The sequence below is a fragment of the Geotrypetes seraphini genome, chromosome 2, assembly GCF_902459505.1.
Source record: "Geotrypetes seraphini chromosome 2, aGeoSer1.1, whole genome shotgun sequence".
Taxonomy (NCBI): Eukaryota; Metazoa; Chordata; class Amphibia; order Gymnophiona; family Dermophiidae; genus Geotrypetes; species Geotrypetes seraphini.
Window position 1 is genome coordinate 299,092,070 of NC_047085.1, and position 15,514 is coordinate 299,107,583.

Genomic DNA, 15,514 nt, shown 5'->3' on the forward strand with positions numbered 1-15,514 from the left:
CCATCTATTTTCATTAGATAGAAATTTGTTTTATTCTGATTTATTATGTAGACATTGGTTCTTCTTGTGTCAAAAATTCTTTCAGTTTTGCAGGATCTTGAAAATACATAGATTTATTCCCTGTAGAAATTCTCATTGTAGACGGATAGTATAGACCATACATGTAGCCCTTTTCTTTTAATTGTTGTCTGAATGTAAGGAATTGTTTCCTTATATTTGCAGTATCTTTAGCAAAGTCAGGAACGAAAATCAATTTAGATCCTTTATAGTTTAGGTTTTTATTTGCTTTTGCCACTTTTAAGATCTCAAATGCTTGTTGGTATCTTAATACTTTGAAGATCAGAGGTCTAGGAGCTGCCTGGTTTGTTGGTTTTCTTGTGGGGATTCTGTGGGCACGTTCTATCTCCAACGGCCATTTAGAATTTAGCTGCAGCAGTTTAGGCAAAAGATTTTCCAAGAACTGTATAGGGTTTTCTCCTTCAATATTTTCAGCTAAGCCAAGGATTCTAATATTCTTTCCTTTTCCTCGATTCTCCATGTCAATTAGTTGTTTTTTTAAGGCTGTAACATCTTTCTTTTCCTCTTCACAGTTTTGTGTGATAGTTTCCAACTGGCAGATTCTTTCCTCTATCACAGACATTCTCTGCCTTTCAGTTTGAATTTCCTGTTTCAGATTGATCAGCTCCTCCTTTACTTCTGATATTTTGTTGGCATTATCAGTCAACATTATTTTGATTTTAAATAATTCCGCCATGATATCAGATTTTTCATTAACTTCATCAGCTTCAAGCGGAATTGGTACACTCGACGGCGATACGGGAGTGACCTTCGACCTTTTCGCCGAAACTCCCGATGTACATGGTTTTTCATTCTTTCCTTGCCTTATCGCCGCCATCTCCGACGTTGATTTTTATTATTTTCAGGTCGGGTGAGCTAAGTAAACAGTTTCTTTTTATTCAGTTTGTTGCCTGGGACCGAGGAGCGCCGCGGTTAAGCTGCCATATCGTGCGCGCTCCAAGCCATGCCCCTTAAAGCAGTAGTTCTTAAAGCTGTCCTGGGGGATCCCCAGCCATTTGGGTTTTTAAGATATCCCTAATGAATATGCATGAGGCAGATTTGCATATCATGCAAATCTGCCTCATGCATATTCATTAGGGATATCACAAAACCTGACTGGCTTGAGGACCTCCAGGACAGGTTTAAGAACCACTGCTTTAAAGAATGAACCAGTATATATATTTTTAACAATTAAGGGTCTTTTACTAAAGTGCACTAAGTTTATACACTTAGCACACTTGAACTTTTTTTTTTTTTGGGGGGGGGGGGGTGCCCAACATGTCAACAATTACTACACTGAAATGTTCACTACTGTGCACATAGCACAGTTACTTACTGTAATAGCTGTTATCTTGGGACATCAGGCAGATATTCTCATAAATGGGTGATGTCATCCACAGAGCCCTGGTACAGACAGTGAGAAGTGTAGCATCACTAAGCTTTCGCAAGCTTTTTAGACTACCCGCACCGTGCATGTGTGAGTGCCTTCCTGCCCGACACCAGCTTGCGAGGTCATCAGTTCAATGCCCAAGCGAAGAAGTCAACTAGAGGAGGTGGGCAGGTTGTGAGAATATCTGCCTGCTGTCCCAGGATAACACCTGTTACGGTAAGTAACTGTGCTTTATCCTTAAACAAGCAGGCAGCATACAGTGGTACCTTGGATTACGAGCATAATCCGTTCCAGGAGCATGCTCGTAATCCAAAATGCTCATTTATCAAAGCGAGTTTCCCCATAGGAAATAATGGAAACTCGCTTTGATGCGTTCCCCCCCCCCGAGAACCGGCATTGCTCCCCTCGAAGGCCCCCCTCTGCGATCAGGCCCCCCCCTGCGATCCGGCACCCCTCCTGCCTCGAACCGGCACCCCCCCGCCACCATCCGACCCCCCCGCCACGATTGGGCACCCCACCACCACGATCCGACCCCCCCCCCGACACGATTGGGCACCCCCCCGATACGATCCGATATCCCCCCCGACACAATTGGGCACCCCCCCCCACCGCTTCTTACCCTCATCTGGGCACTCTTGATGCTCAAGGCCCAGCAGACGAGTAGGCCGATCTTCAAGAGTGCTCAGATGAGGGTAAGAAGCGGTGGGGGGGTGCCCAAATGTGGCGGGGGGGATGTCGGATTGTGTCGGGGGGTGCCCAATGGTCGGGTTGGGCCCATGTGCCTCAGGCCGCGCCCCCAGGTGGGACCTAAGGCTCCAGGGCCTATTCTGATTGGCCCACGCGCCTTAGGCCCCACCAGTAGGCGGAGCTTTGGGACGGATGGGCCAATCCGGCCTCATTCCGTCGTTGGCTGCCTGCCGGACAGGCGGGTTTGGCTCCCGTCTGTCCGGCCCACTACCAAAGGTACAGGGGAAGGGGGGTGGGGGGTCGTGGGGTAGGCCAGGGGGGTCGTGGGTCGGCTGGGGGGGCGGTCGGAGGTTCTTGGGGGGGGCGGTCGTTGGAGGGAGGGGGGGTTGCGTCGAGGGCAGGAGGGCCTGGGATCCCTCCTGCCCGTAATGTAGTGCGGGGTGGGGGTAGGGGGTCGCCGTGGCCAGGAGGGTTTGGGCTCCCTCCTGGCCCGATATTGTCGGGGAGTCGGCCGGGCAAGAGGGCTTGGGCTCCCTCTTGCTCCGATCGCGGGTGCGGGTGGGAGCGCGTGCGAGCGGTCGTTCGGGGTGAGGGTGCGAGCGGTCCTGCTGGGGGGGGTGAATCGGGCGTCGGGCGGGGTGGGAACTATGTAGAATAACTTTTGTATCTCGTGGGCTCTTATTAGACTCTCTGCTGTGTCTTCCAGAAGGGAGGATATTTAGTGGGCAAGCCATAAGCTTCTAATAAAAGCATTTATGAGGGGGCGGTCGGAGGTTCTTGGGGGGGGGGGGCGGTCGTTGGAGGGAGGGGGGTTTGCGTCGAGGGCAGGAGGGCCTGGGATCCCTCCTGCCCGTAATGTAGTGCGGGGTGGGGGTAGGGGGTCGCCGTGGCCAGGAGGGTTTGGGCTCCCTTCTGGCCCGATATTGTCGGGGAGTCGGCGGTCCTTCGGGGTGGGGGTGCGAGTGGTCCTGCCGGGGGGGGGGGCAGGGCAGGGCGGGTAAACGGAGAGTCGGAACAGCGCACGGAGAGTCGGGGAGGGCGAAAGGAGAGTCGGGGTGGCCAGAGGAGAGTCGGGGCGGGCGAAAGGACAGTCGGGCAGCATGCGCGTTATACCCGTGAGCGCGGTATACAAAAGTTTTTATACATAATATCGTGGTTTCTGCGCGCTATACCCGTGTGCGCGTTATACACGGGTGCGCGTTATCTGCGTGAAAATACGGTAATATCCCTGTCAAAACCAAAAGCTGGTTAAATCGTTTTGAGTGCTGGTTTTTTTGTTTGTTTGTTTGCTTTTAAGTTTCCTCAAGAGAAGCTTAGTAAGGACAGAACACCAAGAAAAAAGGGGGCTGAGCTCATGAAAGCCTATGTGTAGAAGCAAAGTAGTTGAACTTTTAAAACTACTGACCTCTGGTAATGGCTCGTTAGAAACTGGGGAATCAAAATGTATAAAATGTTACTCAAGTAAAATAAGGAATGGAGAACAAGCTATGCTAAATGTGGTCTCTCAAGAACACAGTACTAGAACCCTTATCCCAATTTCTCGATCATTTTCTCCAGCCTTTTGTTAGCCAGTCTAGATCTTACATTAAAGACACCTCAGATTTTCTCCGTAGATTGGATAATATAGGTCAACTCCCGTCAGATAGCATCTTGGTCACGCTTGACGTAGTGTCACTTTACACCAGTATACCTCAGGCTGAAGCCCTTAACATTGTTGAATCCACCTTAAATAGTCGCGACCCCTCCAGCAGAATCTCCACCACATTTTTGTTAAATTTGGCATTGTTTGTTTTAACTAAGAATTACTTTAAATTTGATCAAGATTTTTTTCAACAAAACCAGGGGGTTGCCATGGGCACCACGGCGGCCCCCAGCATAGCAAATCTATTTATGTTGAATTTTGAAGAACAATCATTGTATGTTCATGATTATTTCCAATATATAATCTACTGGTTGAGGTTTATCGACGACATTTTCTTTATATGGATGTCTTCTGAGGAACATCTTCAGTCCTTTGTGTCTTGGATTAATTCTCTTACTACCTGTTTAAAGTTTACTTACACCTGCCATAAACAATGCATTGTGTTCTTAGACACTGAAGTCATCAATAAAGGGGGTACTCTGGTTACCAAGATGCATCATAAACATACGGAGCGTAATAATTTACTATCTTATTCCAGCTGCCATCCCAGACAATTCCTGCGAGTCAAGAGAATCTGCACTTCCATCACTGATTTTCAGGCTGAAGCCAAAATTTTATGGGAAAAGTTTCTCAAAAGAGGCTATCCGGTTTCGGTGATACGCAAAGCTTACTTGCGTGCCCGTTATGCCAACCGTGATTTGCTTCTCAATCAACAGAATAAAGAAACCTCTACTAACCACATTTGTGTAATTTCCCACTCTACTCAATCTGAGGCCGTGGCCCGCAGTTTACGTGAACATTGGCATGTTCTTCAGTTACATCCTATTTTCAAGGAACATCCATGCATTGCCTTTACTAGAGGCAAAAATTTGTCTGAACACTTAGTTTTTTCTGATTTTTCTCTTCAACCTTTTTCTCAGTTTATGGATGGCTGTCATAAGCCATGTGGTCGTTGCTCTGTGTGTGCCACTTCTCAGCATGGGAATTCATGGACCCATCCCAAGACCCAACGGGTTTATCCTCTTAGGGCTATCACATCTTGTGATTCGGCCAACGTAGTTTATGTCATTTCCTGTCTCTGCAGGTTGATTTATGTTGGGTGCACAAGCAGAGCCATAAAGCAATGTTACTTACCGTAACAGTTGTTATCCAGGGACAGCAGGCAGCTATTCTCACTAGTGGGTGATGTCATCCGACAGAGCCCCGATACGGACATCTTGCAAGTATGTCTTGCTTGAAGAAACTCAGAAGTTTCGAGATGCCCGCACCGCGCATGCGCCAGTGCCTTCCCGCCCGATGGTCCGGGCGTGTCTCCTCAGTTCAGGTAGCTAGCAGAGAAGCCAACCCAGGGGAGGTGGGTGGGACGTGAGAATAGCTGCCTGCTGTCCCTGGATAACAACTGTTACGGTAAGTAACATTGCTTTATCCCAGGACAAGCAGGCAGGTATTCTCACTAGTGGGTGACCTCCAAGCTAACCTCAATGAGATGGAGGGAGAGTTGGCAACTTAGGAGAACAAATTTTGTAACAGTTTGGCCAAACTGCCCATCCCGTCTGGAGAAAGTATCCAGACAATAATGAGAGGTGAACGTATGAACCGAGGACCAAGTGGCAGCCCTACAAATCTCCTCAATCGGTGTCGATCTGAGGAAGGCTACAGAGGCTGCCATTGCTCTGACCCTATGGGCTGTGACCTTACAGGGAAGGGGTAATCCAGCCTGGACATAGCAGAAAGAGATACAAGCCGCCATCCAGTTGGAGATGGTGCGCTTCGATACAGGTCGTCCCAACTTGTTTGGATCAAAGGAGACGAAAAGTTGAGGAGCAGTTCTGTGTGGTTTGGTGCGATCCAAGTAGAAAGCCAAAGCACGTTTACAGTCCAGAGTGTGAAGAGCTGATTCTCCAGGATGAGAATGAGGCTTTGGAAAGAACACTGGAAGCACAATGGATTGGTTGAGGTGAAATTCAGAGACCACTTTAGGCAGGAATTTCGGGTGAGTGCGGAGGATCACCTTGTCATGATGGAATACTGTGAAAGGTGGGTCCGCCACCAAGGCCTGAAGCTCACTGATCCTGCGAGCAGATGTGAGGGCCACCAGAAAAACCACTTTCCAAGTGAGAAACTTTAGTGGAGCCTTTCTCAGAGGATCAAAAGGAGGTTTCATAAGCTGAGAAAGGACAACATTTAGATCCCAAACCACTGGAGGCGGTTTGAGAGGAGGATTGACATGAAAAAGTCCTTTCATAAATCTGGAAACCACAGGATGAGAAGAGAGAGGTTTCCCTTGTAGAGGCTGATGGAAAGCCACAATAGCACTCAGGTGGACTCGTATGGATGTCGACTTGAGACCAGACTGAGACAGATGTAAAAGATAGTCCAAAACAGAGGATAGGGAGGCTCGCTGAGGCTCCTTAGAATTGGAAATACACCATGAAGAAAATCTAGTCCATTTTTGGGAGTAGCATTGATGAGTAGCAGGCTTCCTGGAAGCCTCCAAGACATCCCTCACCGCCTGGGAAAACTGGTGCGGAGTTACGTTGAGAGGAACCAAGCTGTCAGGTGGAGAGACTGCAGGTTGGGATGAAGCAGAGACCCCTGATGCTGAGTAAGCAGTGAAGGAAACAGTGGAAGTTGGTACGGTTCCCTTCTGCTGAGTTGAAGTAGAAGGGAGAACCAAGGTTGCCTGGGCCACCGAGGAGCTATCAGAATCATGGTGGCATGTTCGGACTTCAGCTTGACCAGAGTCTTTTGAATGAGAGGGAATGGCGGAAACGCATACAGAAAGCGATTCCCCCAATCCAGCAGAAAAGCATCTGCCTCGAGGCGATGAGGAGCGTAGATCCTGGAGCAAAACTGAGGCAGCTTGAAATTGTGGGGAGCCGCAAAGAGGTCTGTCTGAGGCGTTCCCCACTGAGCAAAGATCTGATGAAGGGGCTTGAAATGGAGTGTCCATTCGTGTGGCTGGAGAAGACGACTCAGTTTGTCCGCCAAGACATTGTCCCTCCCCTGAATGTAGACAGCTTTGAGGAAGGCGTTGTGGCGAACAGCCCAATCCCAGACTCTGAGAGATTCCTGGCAGAGGGAGGTCGAGCCCGTGCCCCCCTGCTTGTTGATATAATACATGGCGACCTGATTGTCGGTGCGAATGAGGACCACCATGTCGTGAAGCAGATGTTGAAAGGCTTGAAGAGCATTGAAGATGGCTCTGAGCTCCAGAAGATTGATTTGATGGAGTCGGTCCGCACAGGTCCAGAATCCCTGAGTGCAAAGCCCATCCAGATGCGCTCCCCAGGCATAGGTCGAGGAATCGGTTGTGAGAACCTTCTGGTGGGAAGGAGAATGAAACAGCAAACCTCTGGATAGATTCGAAGAGGTCATCCACCAGAGTAGAGACTGCCGAAGAGCAGGAGTGACTGTGATGTGTCGAGTCAACGGATCCGACACCTGAGTCCACTGAGATGCCAGGGTCCACTGAGGAATTCTGAGGTGGAGTCTGGCAAACGGCGTCACATGAACTGTAGAGGCCATGTGGCCCAGGAGGACCATCATGTGTCTCGCTGAGATGGTCTAGGCGAGAAGACACAGACTGGCAGAGATGAAGGAGAGCATCCATGCGCTGAGGAGGAAGGAATGCTCTGAGACGTACGGTATCCAGGACAGCCCCGATGAAGGGAAGAGACTGGGTCGGCTGTAGATGAGACTTGGGAAAGTTGATCTCAAATCCCAAACTCTGCAGGAACAGAATCGTTGACAGGGTCGCTGAGATGACCCCTGAGGCCGAGGGAGCCTTGATCAGCCAGTCGTCGAGGTAGGGGAATACCTGAAAACCTTGGTTCCGGAGGGCCGCGGCCACCACCACCAGACATTTGGTGAAGACTCTGGGGGACGAAGACAGGCCGAATGGAAGCACTCGATACTGCAGATGGAGATGTCCCACCCGAAATCTGAGGAACTTGCGAGAGGCCGGATGAATGGGAATATGAGTGTAGGCCTCCTTGAGATCCAGAGAGCATAACCAGTCGTTCTGCTCGAGGAGGAGGTAGAGAGAAGCAAGTGTCAGCATGCGAAATCTCTCTTTGACTAGGAATTTGTTGAGGACCCCGAGGTCCAAAATGGGTCGCAGGTCGCCCGTCTTCTTCGGAACAAGGAAGTACCGGGAGTAAAACCCCTGGTTCAGTTGGTCCGTCGGGACCGGCTCTACGGCACGAAGCCGGAGCAAAGCCTGAGCTTCCTGAAGAAGAAGGGCGGTCTGAGTCAAGTTGGAAGGATACTCTCTTGGAGGGTGGTCCAGAGGGACCCGATGGAAATGAAGAGAGTATCCTTCCTTGATGATAGTAAGGACCCAGAGGTCGGTTGTTATGGCCTCCCAGTGATGATAAAAATTATGGAGGCGCCCTCCGATGGGAAAAACAGGAGGAGGCAGAACGAGGTTGGTTATGCCCTCGACGAGACAGTCAAAAAGGCTGAGTGGTCTTAGGGACAGCAGGCGACTGAGACTTAGGCTGACCCTTCTGGGGAGGCTGTCGCTTCGCCGGTTGCCTCGCAGGTGGAGTTTGCCTCGGCTGATAACGCCGCTGATAAATCAACGGCGGGCGAGAAGGTCGAGACTGCTGAGGCTTAGGCTTCGGCCGAAGGATAGATTGGAAGGACTTTTCGTGGTCAGACAACTTCTTCGTGACAGTCTCGATGGATTCGTCAAAAAGATCCACACCAGCACACGGGACGTTCGCCAGGCGGTCCTGAAGATTCGGGTCCATATCAATGGTCCGCAACCAGGCCAACCGGCGCTTCGCCACCGAGCAGGCCGCCGCTCGGGCTGAGAGCTCGAACGCATCATAGGCAGATTGCATTAACTGAAGCCGAAGTTGGGACAGCGAAGCAACCACTTCCTCAAACTCAAACCTAGCCTGGGACTCGATGTAGGGTGTGAACTTCCGAAGCACAGGTAGAAAAAATTCCAAGTAGGCTGCAAAGTGGAAATTGTAATTCAGGACTCGAGACGTCATCATCGAATTCTGATAGATGCTTCGACCAAACTTATCCATGGTTCTGCCCTCGCGGCCCGGAGGCACTGAAGCATAGACCTGGCCAGGATGAGACCGCTTGAGCGAGGATTCGACCAGGAGGGACTGGTGAGAAAGCTGAGGACCCTCGAAGCCTTTATGATGCACCGTGCGGTACCGCGCATCCAATTTGCCAGGGACCGCAGGAATAGAGTAAGGAGACTCGAAGCATCGCATGAAGGTCTGGTCGAGGAGCTTGTGCAGGGGAAGCCGCAAGGACTCTGCCGGAGGACGGGGCAAGTGCATGGTATCGAGGTACTCCTTGGAATATCGAGACCCAGCATCGAGAGTAATGTCCATGTCATCTGCCATCTGCCTGAGGAACGATGAAAAGGACAGTTGGTCCGCTGTCGCCGGTCTGCAAGACGGACTAGAAGAAGAAGAGGCTTCAGGCTCTAGAGAGGCCTGCGAGCAACAGGACGAGTAGAAAACATCGGGGTCCTCGAACTCCAGGCCCGAAGGAGGAGACCCAGTCGAAGCAGCATACCCCAACCGAGGCAATTTCTTCTGAGGCGAGACGGTCGAGTGCCGAGAGGAATGCTTCGAAGAATGTCTGGATCGATGCCCCTCTCGATGCCTGGAAGGGGATCGAGCCCGTCTGTGAGAAACTGGGTCAGACGCCTCCAAGGAGCAGATCGGACTCGATGCCGTCAATCGCAGAGGCGGAAGAGTCGGAGCCTCCCCCGACGACGCCCAGGCTTGATAGGGGGTTCGGAAGAACTCGTCCTGCTTCCTGCTATGCCCAGGACTGGGTGGCCCCGAAGGTGGACGCCACACAGAGTCATGGGGCGGAGTAATAGGTTCCAAGGGAGGCAGGTCACTAAACGAGGCTTTCCTCGAGGGGATGGGCTCCAAGGGAGGCATATCACTAAGGGAGGCCCTCCTCGAGGGAATCGGTTCCAAAGGAGGCACAGCACTAACGGAGGACCTCCTCTAGGACCCGGACATCGCTCGCCGCTCCTCCTCGCCGAGCAACGAGGTCGTGCGGCGAGGAGATGGAGGAGGGGGCGGTCCGCCCCTCGAAGCCGAAGCTGGGAAGTCACCCTGGATGGTGGCAATCAGCCGAGGCCCCATGGTCTGCATGAGCTCCACGAACTGAGCCTCCAGAAGGCACCGCAACGAAGCCGATATGGAGGGATCCGCACCAAAAGGGGGCCCTTCCGCACGGTCTCCGCGCTCCTTCGATGCTGCGTGCTTCTGCTTGCCAGTCTTCTGCACCTTGAGCACCACCGGTGGAACTGTCGGGGTTGATACCTGCTCCGAGGAGACGGAGGAAGGCACCGGCGCCGAAGCCGAAACCGGTGTGAACGATGCCGGTTTCAGGAGGCCCGAAGCAGCCGGGGAGGCAGAGGGCATCGCGGAAGGAGTCGAAGCACCCGTCGATGTCGAAGCTGCAGGATCCGATGAAGCTTCCATCTTGAACATGGACTCCCACAGCAGACAGCGGCACTTAAACGCTCTCGCCGTCAGAGTGGAGCAAGGCCGGCACGATTTCGGGAAGTGATCCGGTCCCAGACACTGTAAGCAGCGTCGATGACAGTCCGTGAGTGAAATCGCGCGCTGGCACTTGCTACACTTTTTAAAACCGGTAATCGGCCGGGACATAGGCCGGAAAAGCTCCGCCGCAAGGTCGAAGGCGCGGGGCCCCAGCCACGCGGCCGACCCGGTATCGGAAGGAAAATTTTTTTTTTTTTTTTTAAATCAAAGAAAGAAATAAATGCACAGGAGAGCCAAAAGAACTCAACCCGCGGCAAAATAGAAGGCAAAAAAGAGTTTCAATGGGCGCAAATTGAAGATAGACTTCTCAGCTCCGCGGAAGAAAAAGAACTGAGGAGACACGCCCGGACCATCGGGCGGGAAGGCATTGGCGCGTGCGCGGTGCGGGCATCTCGAAACTTCTGAGTTTCTTCAAGCAAGACATGCTTGCAAGATGTCCGTTTCGGGGCTCTGTCGGATGACATCACCCACTAGTGAGAATACCTGCCTGCTTGTCCTGGGATAACAGTTAGATTGATTGAACATCGGAGCTGTCTGAATACGGCTAAACATACGGCTCCGATGGTCACTCACAATCTCAAATATCACCATTCGTTTGCTCATCTCAAATGGTGCATTCTGGAGCAAATACCCGAGACTTTTAGGGGGGATACACAGGCTCAGTTATTAGTTAGGGAAAACTTTTGGATTTTCAATCTTCAGGCGTTCTTCCCTCACGGATTGAATGAAAATGTTGACAAGTGCTTTACTTAATTCTTGTACATGATAAGTTCTGTTTGCTGGTTCCCCTAGCATTATGACGTGAGTGCGTTGCGGTGGGCGGGGCCTCTTTGGGGATTTAAAAAAGGGCCCTTCCTCTGAATATGTTTGTGAAAGCAGCGTGATTGTGCCGCTGCCTGTGGGTGTCCTGAACCTTTGATTTGGTTCTGGTTCTTCGGACACCCATTTATTTAATGTTTCTCGGTGATCATTCCTCCCTCCTGATGAGGGCATTGAAACAGGACCTGTCGAGTGGAGCGAGTGGAGTGAGTGAGTAAAGTGAGTGGAATAAAAACGAGCGGATTAATGACTGCAGTTGAAGATACAGCACACATTGGACATCTAGCGCGGACCAATTACTGCATTTAAACTCTTTTCGAATTCACAGTATGGATTTGGTATCCGCCTTTGACTGACTTCCCCAGCTGTTTGAGCTAAGTACTTTATTTACTCTTTGATGTGGATGGGGGATTTTATTTTGCCCTCTTCCCGAGTGCTTTACATTACTAGTCCCCTGATCGAATTTCTGGGACTACTCCAGCTGGTGCGTCAGGGATTTTTTTAGTCCTCAGTTTGTGTTTGGTTTTTTCATTTTTTCACAGACTCTTTACATTTGATCGTGCACATTTTTACACCTTTTGTATCTTTTAGGCCTTATTTATTCCCGTGTGTATTTTTTCATTTTTTTCACTTTTTTGATTTTTACACTGGTTGCTTTGTGTGGACTCTGGACTTCTGGGGGATTTTTTTGGTTAATTTCCTACCCCGTTTTTCAGTTTATTGTTGTTTTGGACTTCTACTCTATGTTTAAGAGTGTTCCCCAGGTAGGGCTCTTTCTATCATCTCCACACATTTGATATTTTTTCCTTCTGGCACCTCTTTGGTAGCGTTCATGCACTTGATTATTTCACCAGTTCATTTATTATATTTAACAAGCAGCACGATGATTTACGAGGCAGGATTTATTTAGATTCTCATCTAAAGTGCTTGTCTCTTAATAAATACCTGCCTGGAGCCATTGGTCATCACAAGGGTTCTCAAAGGCTCGTACTGAATAGTGCCTTCTTTTTGATTGATTGATTTTTTTTTTTTTTGAATCTTCCTATCTTGTAATAGGATCCATACTGGTGGTGCATTTATTCATACCATCAATGGTTCAGAACTGTATGGGGATTATATCATTTTTAGTACCAGTTTTTGTGCTTTGACCCTAATATAAGTGCCACATGAAACATAAGTATCTACGAAGGTGACAGGAAAAATCGAAGTAATAAACTTGTGACATTGAACTCCTGTACCCTCTCACTTTAATATCAAAGAGGAAATATGGGTAACCTGAGTTCAGCCATGCGGTACCCCCCAAAAGTGAATAATTTACTCCTGAGCCAGTAGCATCAACTGAAGGTAAGGAAAAATTATGTTCTTACCTGTTAATTTTCTTCCCTTTAGACGCAGCAGATGAATCCAGAGACTAGTGGGATAGCCCACATCTACCAGCAGGTGGACATAGAGAACAGATTAACAGGTGGTTGTCTTGGATGGAACGTCTCCTGCAGCTTCAGTATTGCTCTTTACCCAAGCATCCGGAACCCGAAAATTCTCAGAATATTAAAAAAAACTTATTTCCCAGAACAAATTTTAAAGATATTAATACAGAACACAACTATCAACCATAACAAAACTTCTGAAACTTGTTAAAGACAAAGAGACAGACAATAAGCAGAAAAGGGCGGGGCAATGGATTCATCTGCTGCGTCTAAGGCAGGGGTAGGGAACTCCGGTCCTCGAGAGACGGATTCCAGTCGGGGTTTCAGGATTTCCCCAATGAATATGCATGAGATCTAGTTGCATGCACATTCATTGGGGAAATCCTGAAACCCCGACTGGAATCAGTCTCTCGAGGACCGGAGTTCCCTAACCCTGGTCTAAGGAAAGAAAATTAATAGGTAAGAACATAATTTTTCCTTCCTTAGCAACAGCAGCAGATGAATCCAGAGACTAGTAGGATGTAGCAAAGCAGTCCTCAATCTGGGTGGGAAGTAAACGCCGCCTCCGCAATGACTGAAGCACCAAAAGTAGTCTTTGCGCGCGCCGCAACATCCAACCCATAATGTTTAGAAAAGGTATTCTTAGAAGACCAAGTAGCTGCCCGACAAATCTCCTCCAAAGAAAATCCTCTAGACTCAGCCCTAGAAAGTAGCTAGCGCGCTAGTTGAATGAGCATGAAAACCGTCCGGTAACTGCTTCCCTGCTATCAAGTAAGCGGAAGCAATGGTCTCCCTGATCCACCTAGCAATGGAAGCTTTGGACGCTGCCATACCTTTGTTGCGTCCCGCGAACAGCACAAAGAGATGATCTGAACATCAAAAGTCGTTAGTAAACTGTAGATAGTGGAAAAGAATTATACATACATCCAGGAAACGGAGAAGAGAAGTGCACCCCCCAATCCTGCTTCCGAAAAGTGGGAAGGAAGAGAGACTGGTTGACATGGAAGGAAGACACAACCTTCGGAAGAAACGATGGTACAGTCCGAATGGAGACCCCTGAATCCGAAATTCGTAAAAAAGGATCTCTGCATAAGAACTGCAACTCAGAAATCCTCCGGGCTGAAGCCATAGCCACCAGAAATACCGCTTTCAAGGTGACATCCTTTAGAGTCACAGTGGACAAAGGCTCAAACGGAGCCTTTTGTAAGCCTCTAAGGACCACCTTAAGGCTCCACTTTGGACAGAGCTTAACAGGAGGACGAAGATGTTGTACTCCTTTCAGAAACCTAACTATATCGGGCTGAGAAGCAAGAGAAGATCGAGACACACAGCTTCTGTAACAAGCAATTGCCGCTACTTGAACTTTAAGAGAATTGTATGCCAAGCCCTTGGCAACTCCCTCCTGGAGAAAGAATAGAATGTTAGCTAAAGAAGCATGGAAGGGCGAAACACCCTGACCACCGTACCAAGACTCAAACACTCTCCAGACTCTAGCATAAGACGCAAAAATAGATCTCTTTTTGCTTGGAGAAGGGTGGAAATAACTTGCTCCGAATAACCCTTTCATCTCAGTCGCAACCTTTCAAGAGCCAGGCCGTAACACCAAAGTGGGATGGATTTTCCATGTTGATCGGACCCTGATGGAGTAAATCCGGAGTCACCGGAAACCGCAACTGTTCACCTGTCGAGAGGCTCATCAGATCTGCATACCATGGTTGGCGTGGCCAGTCTGGAGCTACAAATATCACCGAGCCCTGAAATCGAGCTACACGATGGAGCATTGGCCAAGGGGAAAAACGTAAAGAAGACGACCGCGAGGCCAAAACAGAGCCAACGCATCTACCCTCTCTGACTCCCGCTCCCTGTGTCTGCTGAAGAACCAAGGAAGCTTTGCATTTCGAGATGAGGCCATGAGATCTATTTCTGATAAGCCCCATCGCTGCACCAGCAGCTGGAATGTCTGAGTGGAGAGTTCCCATTCTCTGAGAAAGTCTGCCTGAACATTTGCTTGTCCTGTAATGTGAGCCGCTGAGAGAAGAGGAAGATGAGCTTACGCCCACTGAAGCAGAACCATTAACTCGCTCGCCAATTGAGGACTGCGGGTACCCCCCGTCTGTTGATATATGCCACTGCCATGACACTGTCCGAAAAGACTGTGGTCGGCCGATTCTGAATCAAGGCCTGAAACGCTAGAAGTGCCAGCCACATCGCTCGCAACTCCAGAAGACTGATGGAGCACTGCACCTCTTCCTGAGACCAGACCCCCTACGCTGAGGACTGAATACACTGAGCCCCCCAACCCAACAGACTGGCATCCATAGAAATTATGATCCAGTCCGGCGATGCTAGTGGCATACCTTTGAACAGATTGGTTGCATTGATCCACCAGTTCATGCTGAGAGATGCTTGAGGAGTCCAGCGAAGTCGACAATTGTAATCCTGAGACACCGGGGACCATCGGGAGAGAAGGGACTGCTGCAGGGGTCTCATGTGAAAGCGAGCCCAAGGCAGTACTTCCAGAGCTGCCACCATTGATCCTAGAACTTGCACATAATCCCATACTCTTGGGGTTGGAGACTGTAAAAGGAGACGAACTTGAGACTGTAACTTCTCTCCCCGAGCTCTGGGTAGGAAGACTTTCCCCCACCTTCGTATAGAACAATACCCCCAGATTTTCCAAAGATTGGGAGGGGATCAGAGAGCTCTTCAGAAAGTTGACAACCCATCCCAAAGATTGAAGTGAAAGCACTCGTTGGGTCACTGTCAGACTTCTCCAGGTAAGGATGAACACGAATGCCCTCCTTGCGAAGAAACGCCACCACCACTACCATCACCTTTGAAAATGTCCTTGGAGCCGTGGCAAGGCCAAAGGGCATTGCCCGAAACTGAAAGTGCTGCCTCAGAATAGCAAAGCGAAGATACTGCTGATGCG

The 15,514-nt window shown here is 49.7% G+C and overlaps 1 protein-coding gene across 2 annotated transcripts in view; it reads right to left on the minus strand.

The window, feature by feature from the left end:
* The window catches only part of IFT27 (intraflagellar transport 27), an 84,165-nt gene that overhangs the window by 47,817 nt on the left and 20,834 nt on the right, over positions 1-15,514 (minus strand). The window lies entirely within an intron of this gene.